Here is a 15,040-nt window from a genome sequence, read left to right as displayed (position 1 = left end):
TGTTAACAATATGTTTGCAGACAGTATGCCTGGTAAAAGTCACCGCCATTTGCCATTAACCAGGGACACAATGCACTGTGGAAAGCCACAGGGAGCTCCGCCCAAGAAAGCCTAGGTATTGTCCAAGGTTTCCCCCGACTGAGACAGCCTGAGATATGGCCTCATGGGAAAGGAAAGACCTTACCATCCCCCAGCCTGACACCTGTGAAGGGTCTGTGCTGAGGAGGAGGAGTGAAAGAGGGAAACCTCTTTGCAGTTAAGGTAAGAGGAAGGTTTCTGTCCCCTGCTCGTCCCTGGGAATGGCATGTCTCGGTGTAAAGCCGACCATTCGTTCTATTCTGAGATAGGAGAAAACCACCCTGTGGCTGGAGGCAAGATACGCTGGCAGCAATACTGCTGTGTTACTCTTTGCTACACTGAGATGTTTGTGTGAAGTGAAACACAAATCTGGCCTACATGCACATCCAGACACAGTACCGTTCCTTGAACTTCTTCATGATACAGATTCCTTTGCTCACATGTTTCCCTGCTGACCTTCTCCCCACCATCACCCTGTTGCCCTGCCACACTCCCCTTGCCCAGATAGTAAAAATAGTCATCAGTAAATACTGAGGGAACTCAGAGACCAGCGCCAGTGCGGGTCCTCGCACATTGAGTGCCCATCTCCTGGGCCCACTGTTTTCTATATACTTTGTCTCTGTGTCTTATTTCTTTTCTCAGTCTCATCTCCACCTGACAAGAAATACCCATAGGTGTGGAGGGGCAGGCCTCCTTCACCTGGCGCCCAGTGTGGGGCGTGAACCCACGACCCTGAGATTAAGAGTCTCATGATCTACTGACTGAGCTAGCCGGGCAATTCTTTTTTAGATGACCAATTTGGCCACAATTATAACATTTTCCCCCAAATGTTCTAACTTGTCCTCCTAAAGCAACCCCAGTCATTGCTTGAGCCATTAGGATAGCTTTATGCATGGCTCCTCCAATCCCATTACAAGCCTTCACATATTCTGTAACGACATCAACTCCTGCTGGAGCAATGGAATCTAATAATGTTCTCATAGAAGGTGAGTTTGGTCCATATTGTTTAACTCCTTCCTTCATGTCTTTTAACATTTTCATGGTGAAGCGTTCATATCTAGCATTAGCCACCGCAGGTGCTCCTGCTGGAGCCCCTTCCCTGGCCGGTACCGGTTGTAAAATTACCAGGAACTGCCCCGCCTCAAGATCTCCCTGTTTTCTAGCTTCATCAATGACCGCGTGCAGTGTGCTACCTTGTCCACTAGGTGGTGCTGTTGGATTAAGTCTCATAGTGGGCGGCTGAGGACACAGCGCCGCGCCCTGTGGTGCCGATGCATTAAACACCACCGCCATGGGTTGCTTGTACGATGCCGTGCAATTTGGCACGGGACACACCACTTGAGGTCTGTATTGGACCTCTGGAGGCAGCCAATACTGAAGCTCGGCTGGCAGCCAGTATTGATAAGCTAACGGCGGTTGGGTTTTATTTTCTACTGGCTGATATTGTGGATACTGTATCTGGATTGGCATTGCCGAGATAGAGACTATCCTTTTCTATTTGATATTCTCTTGGGGTTTGTACTTGTCTAACCTGCGTTTGAGGTTGTAATGTTACAGGTATCTGAACCACGGGAGGAGGAGTTGGCCACTGTGGTTTAGACTCTGATGGCCCCAGTAATTCTGGAGCTTTTCCCCCCAATTTTGATGATTCAGGATATATTACGTCCTGTAATTGATTGTAGTCAACATGGCTTTACGGCCAATTGACATTCTGGATTTGTCTTTTCATAGGCCATTAATTCTACAATAACCTTTTGGGTGTTATCATCTGTAATAGATTTTGGAGCGGCACCGTGCAATCTTGCCACAAAGTCAGGGTAGGGCTCTTTAGAGCCTTGTGTAATTGAATTAAAAGACGGGCAGGTGGTTCCTGGGTCCATGAATTTTTTTCCCAGGCCCTGAGGCAAATAACCCTTACTTGTTTAAGTCAACATTTTGCATTGACCGAGCGATTACAGACTCTGCTACATATTTACAATGTGAACTTTCCGTTCCTTTCTGGAATTCTGTCCCTACGTCTTCTTCACAATCTATTACACAGCTTTCAGGGGCATCAGAAACTGAAACGCTATCTTCTCCTGTTTGAAACGGTTCTAAAGCTGCTTTATTAATGGCCCAATCATTCCATACTGTAAGTGGGATGATTTTACCTTCCCTATTTGCTTGTTTTAATTCTTTGCCAATTTTTTCCCAATCCTTTAGATCTAAAGTTCCTTGTTCTGGAAACCATGGGCAGAATTGTTCTATTGTTTGAAATAGCATAATTAGATTTTCTGTACAGGCTCTAACTCAATCCCGTGGTCACCACGGGTTCCAGCCTGGAGAGGCAGAAAGGGCAGATAATGGGGAACTGGGCAGGGCCGGGGCAGGGACCTGGGGGCAGTCAGTGGCAGTCATGGTGTGGGGTGGGGCTTTTTTGGGGCAACTGAGTGTGGGCAGATGGTGGGGTCTTTCCCACCTCTCAGCCTGGAATCGAGACTGCAGTCCCTGACATTTTTAGCGTCCTCACCCCCACCTCACATGCTGCAGCTCCAGTTCCCACTGGTCTCCCACTTTGATCCAAAGTTCCCTGGCCTGGGGCCCCACATTCCACTCCCGAAGGCCTGGTCGGCTCCGGAGACAACGCAGAGAGGAGCGGCTCCTTAACTCCATTAAGGCCCGGTCCCCAGGAAATCACAGGTACCAGGAGGGCCAGTCCCACCACACCTCCCCCAGCCCCGGCCCAGCCTGTTCCTCCATGCCGTCCTTCTGGGCCTACTCATGCCGCCCCACAGGGTGACACCAGGTGCAGGGGCAACCCCAGCTGACTTCGCAGGCGCCTCCCGAGCAGAGCGGCTCCAGGCAGGAAAACGTTACGGCGGGACGCCCCGTACCCCCCTCCCCCCGCAACTCCCCCTACCCCGCGCGCGCTGATTGGCCTGGGCACAAGTCCTTCTACCGGCAGCCCGCCCCTCCCGCTCCCTCGCTCTGAGCTCCAGGGATGAATGGGGATGAGTGGGACTGAGTGGGACTGAATGGGACTGGGTGGGACCAGGTGGGACCGGGTGAGGCTAAACCCGGAAGGATGAGGATGAGGGTGAGGGCAGGACGAGGCAGGACAGGATGAACGGGGATGTATGGGAATGGATGGACGATGGACGTGGCAGTTCCCTGACCCTGCACCCTCCCCAGGTCCCCCCAGCCCAGGTCCCGCGAGACCCCCGCCCTCTGGAGAAAGTCCCCTTTGTTCCTGGGGAGGTCAGTCACCTCCCTGAGAACTGCCGTGATTCCCGGCCTCCCTCCCAGCCAGGACGAGGCATGGGGATGCCAGGTTGCTCCTGACAGAGGCCTCCCAGACTATGCAGGCTGGCACAGTGACTGGCACACTGTTCACCCCGCCAGCTGGTCCTGCAGGACACAGCTGCGCCATGGGAGTGCAGGCGGGCAGGGGCCTGTCCCAGGCCGCCAGAGTGAAGGTGGGGACTGCGTCAAGCTTGGCCTGACAAGGAAAGCCCCACATTCCCATGGAGCTGTACCCGAGTCACAGGAAGTGACAGGAGAGAGCGCAGTCCTCTGGCGACCACTTCCCACTTCTGTTTAAAGGGCTTCCAAGACACATGTGCTTCAACAGATCTGGAAAAAGTTCCAATACAAGAAAAGGCCCTGACCGCCGGCTTGTGGAAGGCTGAGGACCCGTTCCAACCCTTGCCCGTTTAGGCTCTTGGATGGTAGATGCTGACCCACCACCACTCCGCCCGTTAAAGTCCACAGGCCCCTCAGCAACCGGGCTTTGTCTCCACCTGCCTGAACCTTGACTAGCCTGGGGGGGCTGCGTGACCAACAGCGTGGCAGGAGCACAGGGTACACGTTCCCACGCCTCACGGGCCAGGGCCCTGAGTCTGCAGGGAAGGCAGCTGTAGGAGAGGCCATGTGCAGAGCACTGCCACATTCAGGGAAACCACCTTGTACCCTCCAGCCCAGCAGTCTCTTAGATGCCTGCAGACATGAAGGAGCCTGGGGACCCCACAGAACCCTGATCACTGGGGCACTCCTATTATTTTAAGCCAGTAAGATCGTGGGTCGTATGCTACACAACAACAGCTGATACGCTCGGCAAGTAAGTGACTCCAGTGGGTTCTGGCTTTTTACTTTTTTTTTTTTTTTGAGATGGAGTCTCGCTCTGTCACCCAGGCTAAAGTGCAGTGCTCGGATCTCGGCTCACTGCAAGCTCCGCCTCCCGTGTTTACGCCATTCTCCTGCCTCAGCCTCCCGAGGAGCTGGGACTACAGGCGCCCGCCACCACGCCCGGCTAATTTTTTGTATTTTTAGTAGAGACGGGGTTTCACCGTGTTAGCCAGGATGGTCTTGATCTCCTGACCTCGTGATCCGCCTGCCTCGGCCTCCCAAAGTACTGGGATTACAGGCATGAGTCACCGTGCCGGCCAGCTTTTTACCTTTTTGAGACAGGGTCTCTCTGTTGCCCAGGCTAAGTGCAGTGGCACGATCTCAGCTCACTGCAACCTCCACCTCCTGAGTTTCAAGCTATTCTCCTGCCTTAGACTCCCAAGTAGCTGCGATTACAGGTGCCCGCCAACATGCCTGGCTAATTTTTGTATTTTTTGGTAGAGATGGGGTTTCACCATGTTGGTCAGGCTGGTCTCGAACTCGTGACCTCAAGTGATCCACCCGCCTCAGCCTTCCAAAGTGCGGGGATTATAGGTGTGAGCCACTACGCCGGGCCGATTCTGGCTTTTTAATAGATGGAATAATGCAAACGGTTATGAAATATCTGACATAAAACTATGTGTGAGCTCCAGAGTGCCATATGCTGCGCTACACAAACACCACATCCCCCAGATGGGTGCATACAAACGGCTTGTAACGAGGGAAACAAAAATATGAAGTAGAAGGGACAGCAAAGGAGAATTACGCATTTTAAAACATCTGCACTGCCCGGGCGCTGTGGCTCACGCCTGTCATCCCAGCACTTTGGGAGGCCGAGGCGGGCGGATCACCTGAGGTCAGGAGTTCGAGACCAGCCTGGCCAACATAGGTAAGCCCGTCTCTACTAAAAATACAAAAATTAGCCGGGCGTGGTGGCGGACACCTCTAATCCCAACTACTCGAGAGGCTGAGGCAGGAGAATCGCTTGAACCAGAAGGCGGAGGTTGCAGTGTGCAGAGATTGCACCACTGCACTCCAGCCTGGGCGACAGAGCGAGACTCCATCTCAAAAATAAAAATAAACATAAACAGCCTCTTCACAAGATGGCGCCGAAAGCGAAGAAGGGAGCTCCTGCTCCTTGTAAAGCTGAAGCCAAAGCAAAGGCTTTAAAGGCCACGAAGGCAGTGTTGAAAGGCGTCCACAGCCACACAAAAAAAGAACCTCACAACAGCCACACACACACAAAAAAACTATAAAAAAAATAGATCCGCACAACAGCCACAAAAAAAAAAAAAAAAAAAAGATCCGCACAACAGCCCCCCCCCCAGAAAAAGATCCGCGCGTCACCCGCCTTCTGGCAGCCCAAGACACTGCGACTCCGGAGGCAGCTCAAATATCCTCGGAAGAGCGCCCCCAGGAGAAACAAGCTTGACCACTATGCGATCATCAATTTTCCACTGACCACTGAGTCTGCCATGAAGAAGACAGAAGACAACACACTTGTGTTCACTGTGGATGTTAAAGCCAACAAGCACCAGATCAAACAGGCTGTGATGTGGCCCAGGTCAATACCCTGATTGGGCCCGATGGAGAGAAGAAGGCACATGTTCCACCAGCTCCTGATCACGATGCTTTGGGTGTTGCCAACAAAATGGAGATCATGTAAACCGAGTCCGGCTGGCTAATTCTAAATATATGTATATCTTTTCACCATAAAAAAATCTGCAACATACGACATGCCAGGCACAAGGGGACAAACACTATCTGATTCCACTTGTATGAGGTCCCCAGGGCAGTCAAACTTATGGGGACAGAAAGTAGAATGGGGGTGCCAGGGGCTGGAGGATGAGGAGCGAGTGTTTCACGGGCACAGAGCAGCCGTTGGGGAAGATGAAAAGGTTATGGAGATGGACGGTGGTGACGGATGAACAATGAATGTGAACCGCTGACCTGGACACTTCAACATGGAGGCTCAGGGAGAGCAGCTGCTCACAAAGACCAAGGTTGTAGGATGCAATTTACATGAATGACCAATATTTACACGACAATTTTACGTCATGTGTATTTAACCACACGCACACACACACGAGCCATCTGTAACAAACTATACACAAAACGCCCCATTTCCCTAACATTATCAGTGAATAAGCTTCTCCCTACAAGGTAGATTTTCTAGTAACTAAAGTTATCCCGCCACGATTCAGAATATGATTTTTATCTGATTCAAAATGTACCCATTTAAGATGGATTTTTTTTTTTTTAACTCTGTCACCCAGTTGCCCAGGCAGGAGTGCAGTGGCACGACCTCAGTTCATTGCAACCTCTGCCTCCCGGGTTCAAGTGATTCTCCCGCCTCAGCCTCCTGAGTATCTGGGACTACAGGCGCGCGCCACCACACCCAGCAAATATTTGTATTTTTTAGTAGAGATGGGGTTTCACCATATTGGCCAGGATGGTCTCGAACTTCTGACCTCATGATCTGCCTGTCTTGGCCTCCCAAAGTGCTGGGATTACAGGTGTGAGCCACCACGCCCAGCCAGAATGAATAGCTTTTATTTTTTATTTTAGTGGCAGGATTTCACTACAGCCTAAACCGGAGTGTGGTGGCGTGATCGCTACAGCCTCTGCCTCCAAGGCTCAAGCCATCTTCCCACCTCAGCCTCCAGAGTAGCTGGGACCACAGGCGCACACTACCATGCCCGGCTAATTTCTGTATTCTTTGTAGAGACGGGGTTTTGCCAGGTTGCCCAGCCTGGTTTTTTAATTAAATTAAAAAAAAATATTTTGGTAATGACAGGGTCTTGCTATATTTCCAGGTTGGTTTTGAACTCCTGGGATCAAGCGATCCTCCCATCTCAGCCTCCCAAGCACCGGATGGATGCCTCTATAAGCTCTTCTCACCCGCTTCCCTGTCCAGAGAAAGGGAGCAACCATCCTCCCTCTGGCTTTAGAAGCAAAAAAAAAAAAAAAGTCCTAAAATTGATGGTGGTGATACTTGGACAGCTTTCTGAATATATTAAAAGCAATGAATTGTAGACTTTAGATGGAGAAATCATATGGTATTATGTAAACTATATCTCAGGAAAGTTACTGAAAAACAATCCCTGTCTGGGCACGGTGGCTCACGCCTGTAATCCCAGCACTTTGGGAGGCCGAGGCGGGCGGATCACGACGTCAGCAGATCAAGACCATCCGGGCTAACACAGTGAAACCCTGTCTCTACTAAAAACACAAAAAATTAGCTGGGCGTGGTGGCAGGAGCCTGTAGTCCCAGCTACTCGGAAGGCTGAGGCAGAAGAATCGCTTGAACCCGGGAGGCAGAGGTTGTAGTGAGCTGAGATCGCGCCACTGCACTCCAGCCTGGGCGACAGAGTGAGACTGTCTCAAAAAAAAAAAAAAAAAAAAAAAAGCCAGGCGCTGTGGCTCACACCTGTAATCCTAGCACTTTGGGAGGCCAAGGCGGGCAGATCACCTGAGGTGGGGAGTTTGAGACGAGCCCGACCAACATGGAGAAACCCCGTCTCCACTAAAAATACAAAAATAGCTGGGCATGGTGCCATATGCCTGCAATCCCAGCTACTCGCGAGGCTGAGGCAGAAGCTCACGCTATTGCACTCCAGCCTGGGCAACAAGAGCAAAACTCCATCTCAAAAAAACAAAAAAACAAAACCAAACAAACAATGGTCAGAATGACTCAGATTCCAAGGGTCTCTTGGTGAAAAAGTGTTTTTTTTTGTTTTTTTTAAGACAGAGTCTCACTGCCACCCAGGCTGGAGTGCAATGGCGTGATCTTAGCTCACTGCAACCTCCGCCTCCTGGGTCAAGCGATTCTCAGGCCTCAGCCTCCTGAGTAGCTGGGATTATAGGCACCCGAAACCACACATGGCTAAATTTTGTTTTGTATTTTTAGTAGAGATGGAGTTTCACCATTTTGGCCAGGCTGGTCTCGAACTCCTGGCCTCTAGTTACCTACCCGCCTCCTGAAGTGCTGGGATTACAGGTGCTCTACTAAACATCAGAAGCTTCTTGTTCTTGGGTTTGGTTTACTCATCAGAGAAGGGGTGGCATGCATTATATGTTGTGAAATTTTCTAAGTTCTAATATCATATTCTAAAAATATATAGAAACTATTTCAGAATGTTAAGACTATAATACTAAAATGACCCCTAATCCTGCCACTCAAATGCACAACTACTTCCATTGTTGAACTAATGCCTTTAAGGCGCTTGCTTTTCTGTAGCACACACTGCGTTCAATCATGTCTGCTACTGTATCCCTCTCGAGAGCAGGAAGCCCCCACCAGAGGCCACCTGGAGTCTTTCCAAAGGACCATTACATAAGGCAGGACCACCCGTGACGGGGGAAGCGCAAATTTAAATCCTCAGCAGCAATACTCCATATGGCCACAAGATGGTGGTGTTGCTCCTGAAATGTTCCTATTGCCTTGGTAAAATTACACGGGTGGCAATGTTTTCAAACAAGAATTTGGAAATTTTTCCAAGTTGGAAAAAAAATTCAAGAGGATTTCCAAAATGTTATATTTACAAAAAGTAGTACTTAGAGCTGGGCATGGTGGTGCGTATGTGTAGTCCCAGCCACTTGGGAGGTTGTGGCAGGAAAATGGCTTGAGCCCAGGAGTTTGAAGCCAATCTGGGCAACATCACAAGACCCCATTTCAAAAAACAAAAAATAGGCCGGGCGCGGTGGCTCACGCCTGTAATCCCAGCACTTCGGCAGGCCAAGGCAGGCGGATCACGAGGTCAAGAGATCGAAACCATCCTGGCAAACATGGTGAAACCCCGTCTCTACTAAAAATACAAAAATTAGCTGGGTGTGGTGGCGCATGCCTGTAATCCCAGCTACTCGGGAGGCTGAGGCAGGAGAATCGCTTGAACCCAGGGGGCAGAGGTTGCAGTGAGCCGAGACCATACCACTGTACTCCAGCCTGGGAGACAGAGCAAGACTCCGTCTCAAAAAAAAAAAAAAAGAAACAAAAAATTAAAACAAATGAATAAATATACACGCATATATCAGAGAGCGGCTGGGTGTGGTGGCTCATGCCTGTAATCCCAGCACTTTGGGAGGCTGAGGTGGGTGGATCACAACGTCAGATCGAGACCACCCTGGATAACATCTACTAAAACACAAAAGATTAATCAGGAGTGGTGGTGAGCACCTGTAATCCCAGCTACTTGGGAGGTGGAGGCAGAAAAATTGCTTTGGAGGTTGCAGTGAGCCGAGATCATGCCACTGCACTCCAGCCTGGGCAAAAGAGGGAGACTCTGCCTCAAAAAAGAAAAAAAAAGAAAGCAAAATCCAATTAACAAATTCAGTAAAGACTATCTCTCTAAACAAGTTTTTGTTTCCAAAAAAGACCAAAATATTACTTGGACAAGACACTACGTTCTAGCCCTCAATCCACTGGTCTTTCCTACTGTTTCCTTTCTATTCTGGTCATATTTGTTATTCATTGGCGAATTTTATTTTACATGTTTATAACTTAAAAACATTTAAGGCCAGGCACGGTGGCTCACGCCTCTAATCCCAGCACTTTGGGAGGCCGAGGCAGGCGGATCACCTGAGGTCGGGAGTTTGAGACCAGCCTGACTAAAATGGAGAAACCCCGTCTCTACTGAAAATACAAAAATTAGATGGTCATGGTGGTGCATGCCTATAATCCCAGCTATTCAGGAGGCTGAGGCAGAAGAATCACTCGAAACCGGGAGGTGGAGGTTGCAGTGAGCCAAGATCCTGCCATTGCACTCCAGCCTGGGCAACAAGAGCAAAACTCCCTCTCAAAAAAAAAAGCCTGGCGCGGTGGCGGCCGCCTGTAGTCCCAGCTACTCGGGAGGCTGAGGCAGGAGAATGGTGTGAGCCTGGGAGGTGGAGCTTGCAGTGAGCCGAGATTGCCCCACTGCACTCCAGCCTGGGCGACAGAGCTAGACTCTGTCTCAAAAAAAAAAAAAAAAAAAAGGAATCCAAGGCCAGGCACGGTGGCACACACCTCTAATTCCAGCACTTTGGGAGGCCGAGGTGGGTGGATCACTTGAGATCAGGAGTTCAAGACAAGCCCGGCCAACATGGCAAAACCCCATCTCTTCTAAAAAATACAAAAATTACCTGGGCATGGTGGCGGGCGCCTGTAATCCCAGCTACTCAGGAGGCTGAGGCAGGGAGAATTGCTTGAACCCAGGAAGTGGAGGTTGCACAGTGAGCCAAGATCGTGCCACTGTACTCCAGCCTGGGCAACAGTGAGACTCCATCTCGGGGGGGAAGAAAAGACTCCAGATTTTGGGGGGTGGAGAGAGGATCGGGGGAGGGGAAGAGGGAGGCCAAAGGAAGAGGGAGGAACAAGAATCTAGATTTTTCACAAATCCTCCTGATACTGATAGACTGTGAACTAGACTTTGACAAACACTAGAATAGATGCCCTTGGGAAACAGAAGACTGCAGCTAAGCGACGAACCTAAGCAACACCTGAGGTTTGCTTTGTGCTGGGCACTAAAATACCTCAAGTATTTTATCTACATCATCTCAGTTACTCTTTAATATCATACAGGTTTCCTCATTAATGTCACATAAAATCATTAACGGCCGGGCGTGGTGGCTCACACCTGTAATCCCAGCACTTTGGGAGGCTGAGATGGGCGGATCACCTGAGGTCAGGAGTTCGAAACCAGCCTGACCAACATGGCAAAACCCCGTCTCTACTAAAAATACAAAATTAGCCGGGCGTCGTGGTGGGCGCCTGTAATCCCAGCTACTCGGGAGGCTGAGGCAGGAGAATCGCTTGTACCCGGGAGGTGGAAGTTGCAGTGAGCAGAGATCCCACCATTGCACTCCAGCCTGGGTGACAAGAGCAAAACTCCATCTCAAAAAAAAAAAAAAATTATTAACAAGCTTACTTTGTATTATTGGGAAAGTCATGGCTTTTTAAAAATTTTTTTTACTTTTTTTTATTTTTGAGACAGAGTTTCGCTCTTTCACCCAGGCTGGAGTGCAGTGGCATGATCTCGGCTCACTGCAACTTCTGCCTTCTGGTTTCAAGCGATTCTCCTGCCTCAGCCTCCCAACTAGCTGGGATTACAGGTGTGCGCTACCACGCCTGGCTAATTTTTGTTATTATTATTTTTTTTTTTACTAGAGATGGGGTTTCACCATGTTGTCCAGGCTGATCTCGAACTCCTGACCTCATGATCCACCCCCCTCGGCCTCCCAAAGAGCTGGGATTACAGGAGTGAGCCACCATGCCCGGCCGATTTCCTCGTTTTTGAAAGTATTAGCAATTTAACAAGTTTCAGGAACCTTAGGGGTATTTTGGGGAACCTCAAGAAGAGAGGAATTTGCCCAAATTTTAAGTACTACAGGTAAAATCTGATGGAGAAGACATCCTGGACTTGCCTTCTGTGTCTCAGGATATCAAACAACGCATTTTTTAATTTCTTTTTTCTTTTTTTTGTTTTTTGTTTTGTTTTTTTGAGATGGAGTCTCTCTCTGTTACCCAGGCTGGAGTGCAGTGGTGCGATCTCGGCTCTCTGCAAGCTCTGTCTCCTGGGTTCACGCCATTCTCCGGCCTCAGCCTCCCGAGTAGCTGAGACTACAGGCACCTGCCACCAGGCCTGGATAATTTTTTGTATTTTGTTAGTAGAGACGGGGTTTCACCACGTTAGCCAGGATGGTCTCTATCTCCTGACTTCGTGATCCGCCTGCCTCAGCCTCCCAAAGTGCTGGGATTACAGGCATGAGCCACCACACCTGGCCTGTATTTTTGTTTTGAGATGGAGTCCCACTCTGTTGCCCAGGCTGGAGTACAGTGGCATGATCTCAGCTCACTGCAACTTCTGCCTCCTAGGTTAATTATCCTGACTCAGCTTCCTGAGTAGCTAGGATTACAGGCGCGCACCAACACGCCCAGCTAACTTTTGTTTTTAGTAGAGATGAGGTTTCATCATGTTGGCCAGGCTGGTCTCGAACTTCTGACCTCAAGTGATCAGCCCGTCTTTGCCTCCCAAAATGCTGGGATTACAGGTGTGAGCCACGGCACCTGGCCGAAACAACAGACTTTAAAAAGTCTAAGTTTCCTTATGGAGACTTCCAGGCAGACAAACTCAGGTAGGCTTATCTGGTGAATCAGTACTATTGCTGCACTACATAATCAGGCCAAATATGATGAAATCAGCCTTATAATCAAAAATATGTTTCCTTGGCCACTGTAGAAGAGGCCAGTTTTGCCTCCATTTGCACATTCATTTCAATATTCCTGATCTAGAATCTTCTAGATTCTTCTTTGGATTCTCTCTCTTTTTTTTTTTCTCTCGACACAGAGTCTTGCTCTGTCTCCCAGGTTGGGGAGCAGTGGCTAGATCTCAGCTCACTGCAACCTCCGATTCCCAGGCTCAAGCCATTCTGGTGCCTCTGCCTCCCGTGATCCGCCCACCTTGGCCTCTCAAAGTGCTGGGATTACAGGCGTGAACCACTGCGACCAGCCCATGTAATTTTAAAAATTGCTGACTGGAACCTAATGATTTTAGGACCAATGACTAAGCAGTTTCAAAAACAGTGCCCTAGACCAAAACAAACGAAATACAATTCTTTTATACTCATATAAAGCAAACACATGTTAAAGATTTTACTTACCGTTAGCCAGTAAGGTGGAGCTCAGGAGTTTGAGACCGGCCTGGCCAACATGGTGAAACCCTGTCTCTACTAAAAATACAACAATTAGCTGGGCTTGGTAGCACAGGCCTGTAATCCCAGTTTGCCGCCTGGCCAACACGGTAAAACCCTGTCTCTACTAAAAATACAAAAAAATTAGTCGGGCGTGGTGCATGCTTGTAATCCCAGCTGCTCAGGAGGCTGAGGCAGAACTGACGGAACCTACCGGGGAGATGGAAGTTGCAGTGAGCCAAGATCACACCAATGCACTCCAGCCTAGGCAACAAAATGAGACTGTCTCAGGGAAAAAAAAAAAAAAAATTTCAGTGCATGTAATAAAAATGAGTATATTTTAATACATTTATATTATTTAATAAATTTAATAAATATCTCATTTAATAAAAATGAGAAACTTTTGTTACTCTAGTTTAAGTGCATTTTTTTTTTAACAGTAGATACCCATTGTTTTACAGTAGATACAGGGGCCCTAATGTGTTTCTTTTGTAATGTTCAATCTTCATTCAGTACAAATTTCTTTTTTTTTTTTTTTTTTGAGACAGAGTCTCACTCTGTCGCCCGGGCTGGAGTGCAGTGGCTCGATCCTGGCTCACTGCAACCTCTGCTGAATCCTTGAACCAGGTTCAAGGATTCTGCTCCTCAGGCTCCTGAGTAGCTGGGATTACAGGTGTGCGCCACCACGCCCAGCTAAATTTTTTGTATTTTTAGTAGAGACAGGGTTTCACCATGTTAGCCAGGCTGGTCTCAAACTCCTGACCTCTGGTGATCTGCCCACCTCAGCCTCCCAAAGTGCTGGGATTACAGACGTGAACCACCATGCCTGGCTGCACTCAGTACAGATTTCTTAAGTGAATGGAGCACAGGCCGGCAGATTTGCATGGAAAGCTCCAAAGTCTCAGTTCATGGTGCATCACTCTCCTGTCCTCTCTCCCCTTCTCCCAGAATTGAGGGTGCGGAGCAATTTGAGTGCAATGCCAGATGGCCTGCTGGGACACTGCGGTCCTGCTAGTGACCACAAGGGCTCAGCGTAGACCTACGGGTCACATGTTAGCAACTGTCAGGTGTCTCTCAGACACCAAGGGGTCCAAACTCTAATCAGTAAGGCTCGAAAACCAGGCGGCTCTGTCGGCAGCTGATGGAGCCACAGAATTACCTTCACACGTGAGTGAGAAGCGTCACCATCATCCCCCACACCTGGGTCACGGCCCTGGCTTGCTGGGCAGGAGACCCGGGGGCAAATCCCGTAACTTCTCTGGGCTGGTTTCACCTGTCAAGAAAGTAAAGTGGCAAATGAAATACTGCAAGTGAAATTATTCCATGAACTGTCGACCATTAGACAAGAACAAGGTGTTCAGCATCCAGGTGCAGTAGGGGTCCTGAGTGATAGGAGCGAGAGGAGGGAAGGCCTTCTGTTTAAAAAGCTTCTGAATGGGCCGGTGGCACGGTGGTTCACACCTGTCATCTCAGCAGTTTGGGAGGCTCAGGTGAGAGAATTGAGCCCAGGAGTTCGAGACCAGCCTGGGCAACATAGTGAGACCTGCCCCCCGCCCCCACCATTTCTACTAAAAAAAATTTTTTTTTAAAGCTCCTGGATGACTCCAGTGTCTACCCACCTCCCACCTACCCGCAACTGAACCATGAGCATTGGAGGTGCACTTGCCTCAGACGTGAACCACTATGGTGACATCACAGGCTCAGTGGGTGCACACAGACATTCCTCCTGAAGAGGTTGAAGGTGGCAGAGATGCCCAGATAATTAAAATTTACTCTAAAAATGAACTTCACAATCTCAGCACCGTTGGCATTTTGGGCCGGATGATTCTGCTGTGGGCGGCTGTCCTGTTCAGCGTGGGGTGTTCAGCAGCAACCCCGGTCTCTACCTGCCAGATCCCACTGTCATGCCCTACCACACGTTGTGACCACCAACACTGCAGAACGTTCCCTGGGGTGCAGAATTGCCCAAGAGCCACAGCTCCAAAGCAACTTAGAAATTAGAGCGCACAGAAAGGGAGAGCTTGGCCAATGAGACCCCCCCCTCCCAGCCCGGTATTCCCCAGTCACCCTCCATCGTAATATAAGTTTATTTACTCCTTCCCACAGCCTAATGCATCCTCAAATCTCTCCCTTTATGCCTGATATACCCATC

At 49.4% G+C, this 15,040-nt stretch overlaps 1 protein-coding gene, 1 non-coding gene and 1 pseudogene across 43 annotated transcripts in view; 1 reads left to right on the top strand and 2 right to left on the bottom strand.

The window, feature by feature from the left end:
- The window catches only part of FLYWCH1 (FLYWCH-type zinc finger 1), a 66,187-nt gene that overhangs the window by 21,211 nt on the left and 29,936 nt on the right, over nucleotides 1–15,040 (bottom strand). For 24 of the 42 annotated variants that reach the window (XR_010152543.1, XR_010152547.1, XR_010152545.1 and 21 more), the window contains one exon: nucleotides 14,048–14,161. The exons of 5 other annotated variants lie outside the window; for them this stretch is intronic. The gene's annotated coding sequence lies outside the window, so the exon portion shown is untranslated. Of the gene's footprint in view, nucleotides 1–12,858; nucleotides 13,171–14,047; nucleotides 14,162–14,554; nucleotides 14,775–15,040 lie in introns of those variants that run through there. 13 more of the 42 variants (XR_010152544.1, XM_063797635.1, XM_063797613.1 and 10 more) reach the window with 4 other exon arrangements.
- TRNAK-CUU (transfer RNA lysine (anticodon CUU)) lies at nucleotides 782–854 on the bottom strand. The gene has a single exon. It is a non-coding gene; the product is annotated as a tRNA-Lys (tRNA).
- Nucleotides 5,237–5,896, top strand: LOC112205863 (large ribosomal subunit protein uL23-like; annotated as a pseudogene).

Source organism: Pan troglodytes, chromosome 18 (genome assembly GCF_028858775.2).
Source record: "Pan troglodytes isolate AG18354 chromosome 18, NHGRI_mPanTro3-v2.0_pri, whole genome shotgun sequence".
NCBI classification, from domain to species: domain Eukaryota; kingdom Metazoa; phylum Chordata; class Mammalia; order Primates; family Hominidae; genus Pan; species Pan troglodytes.
This window is presented reverse-complemented; position numbering and strand designations above follow the sequence as displayed.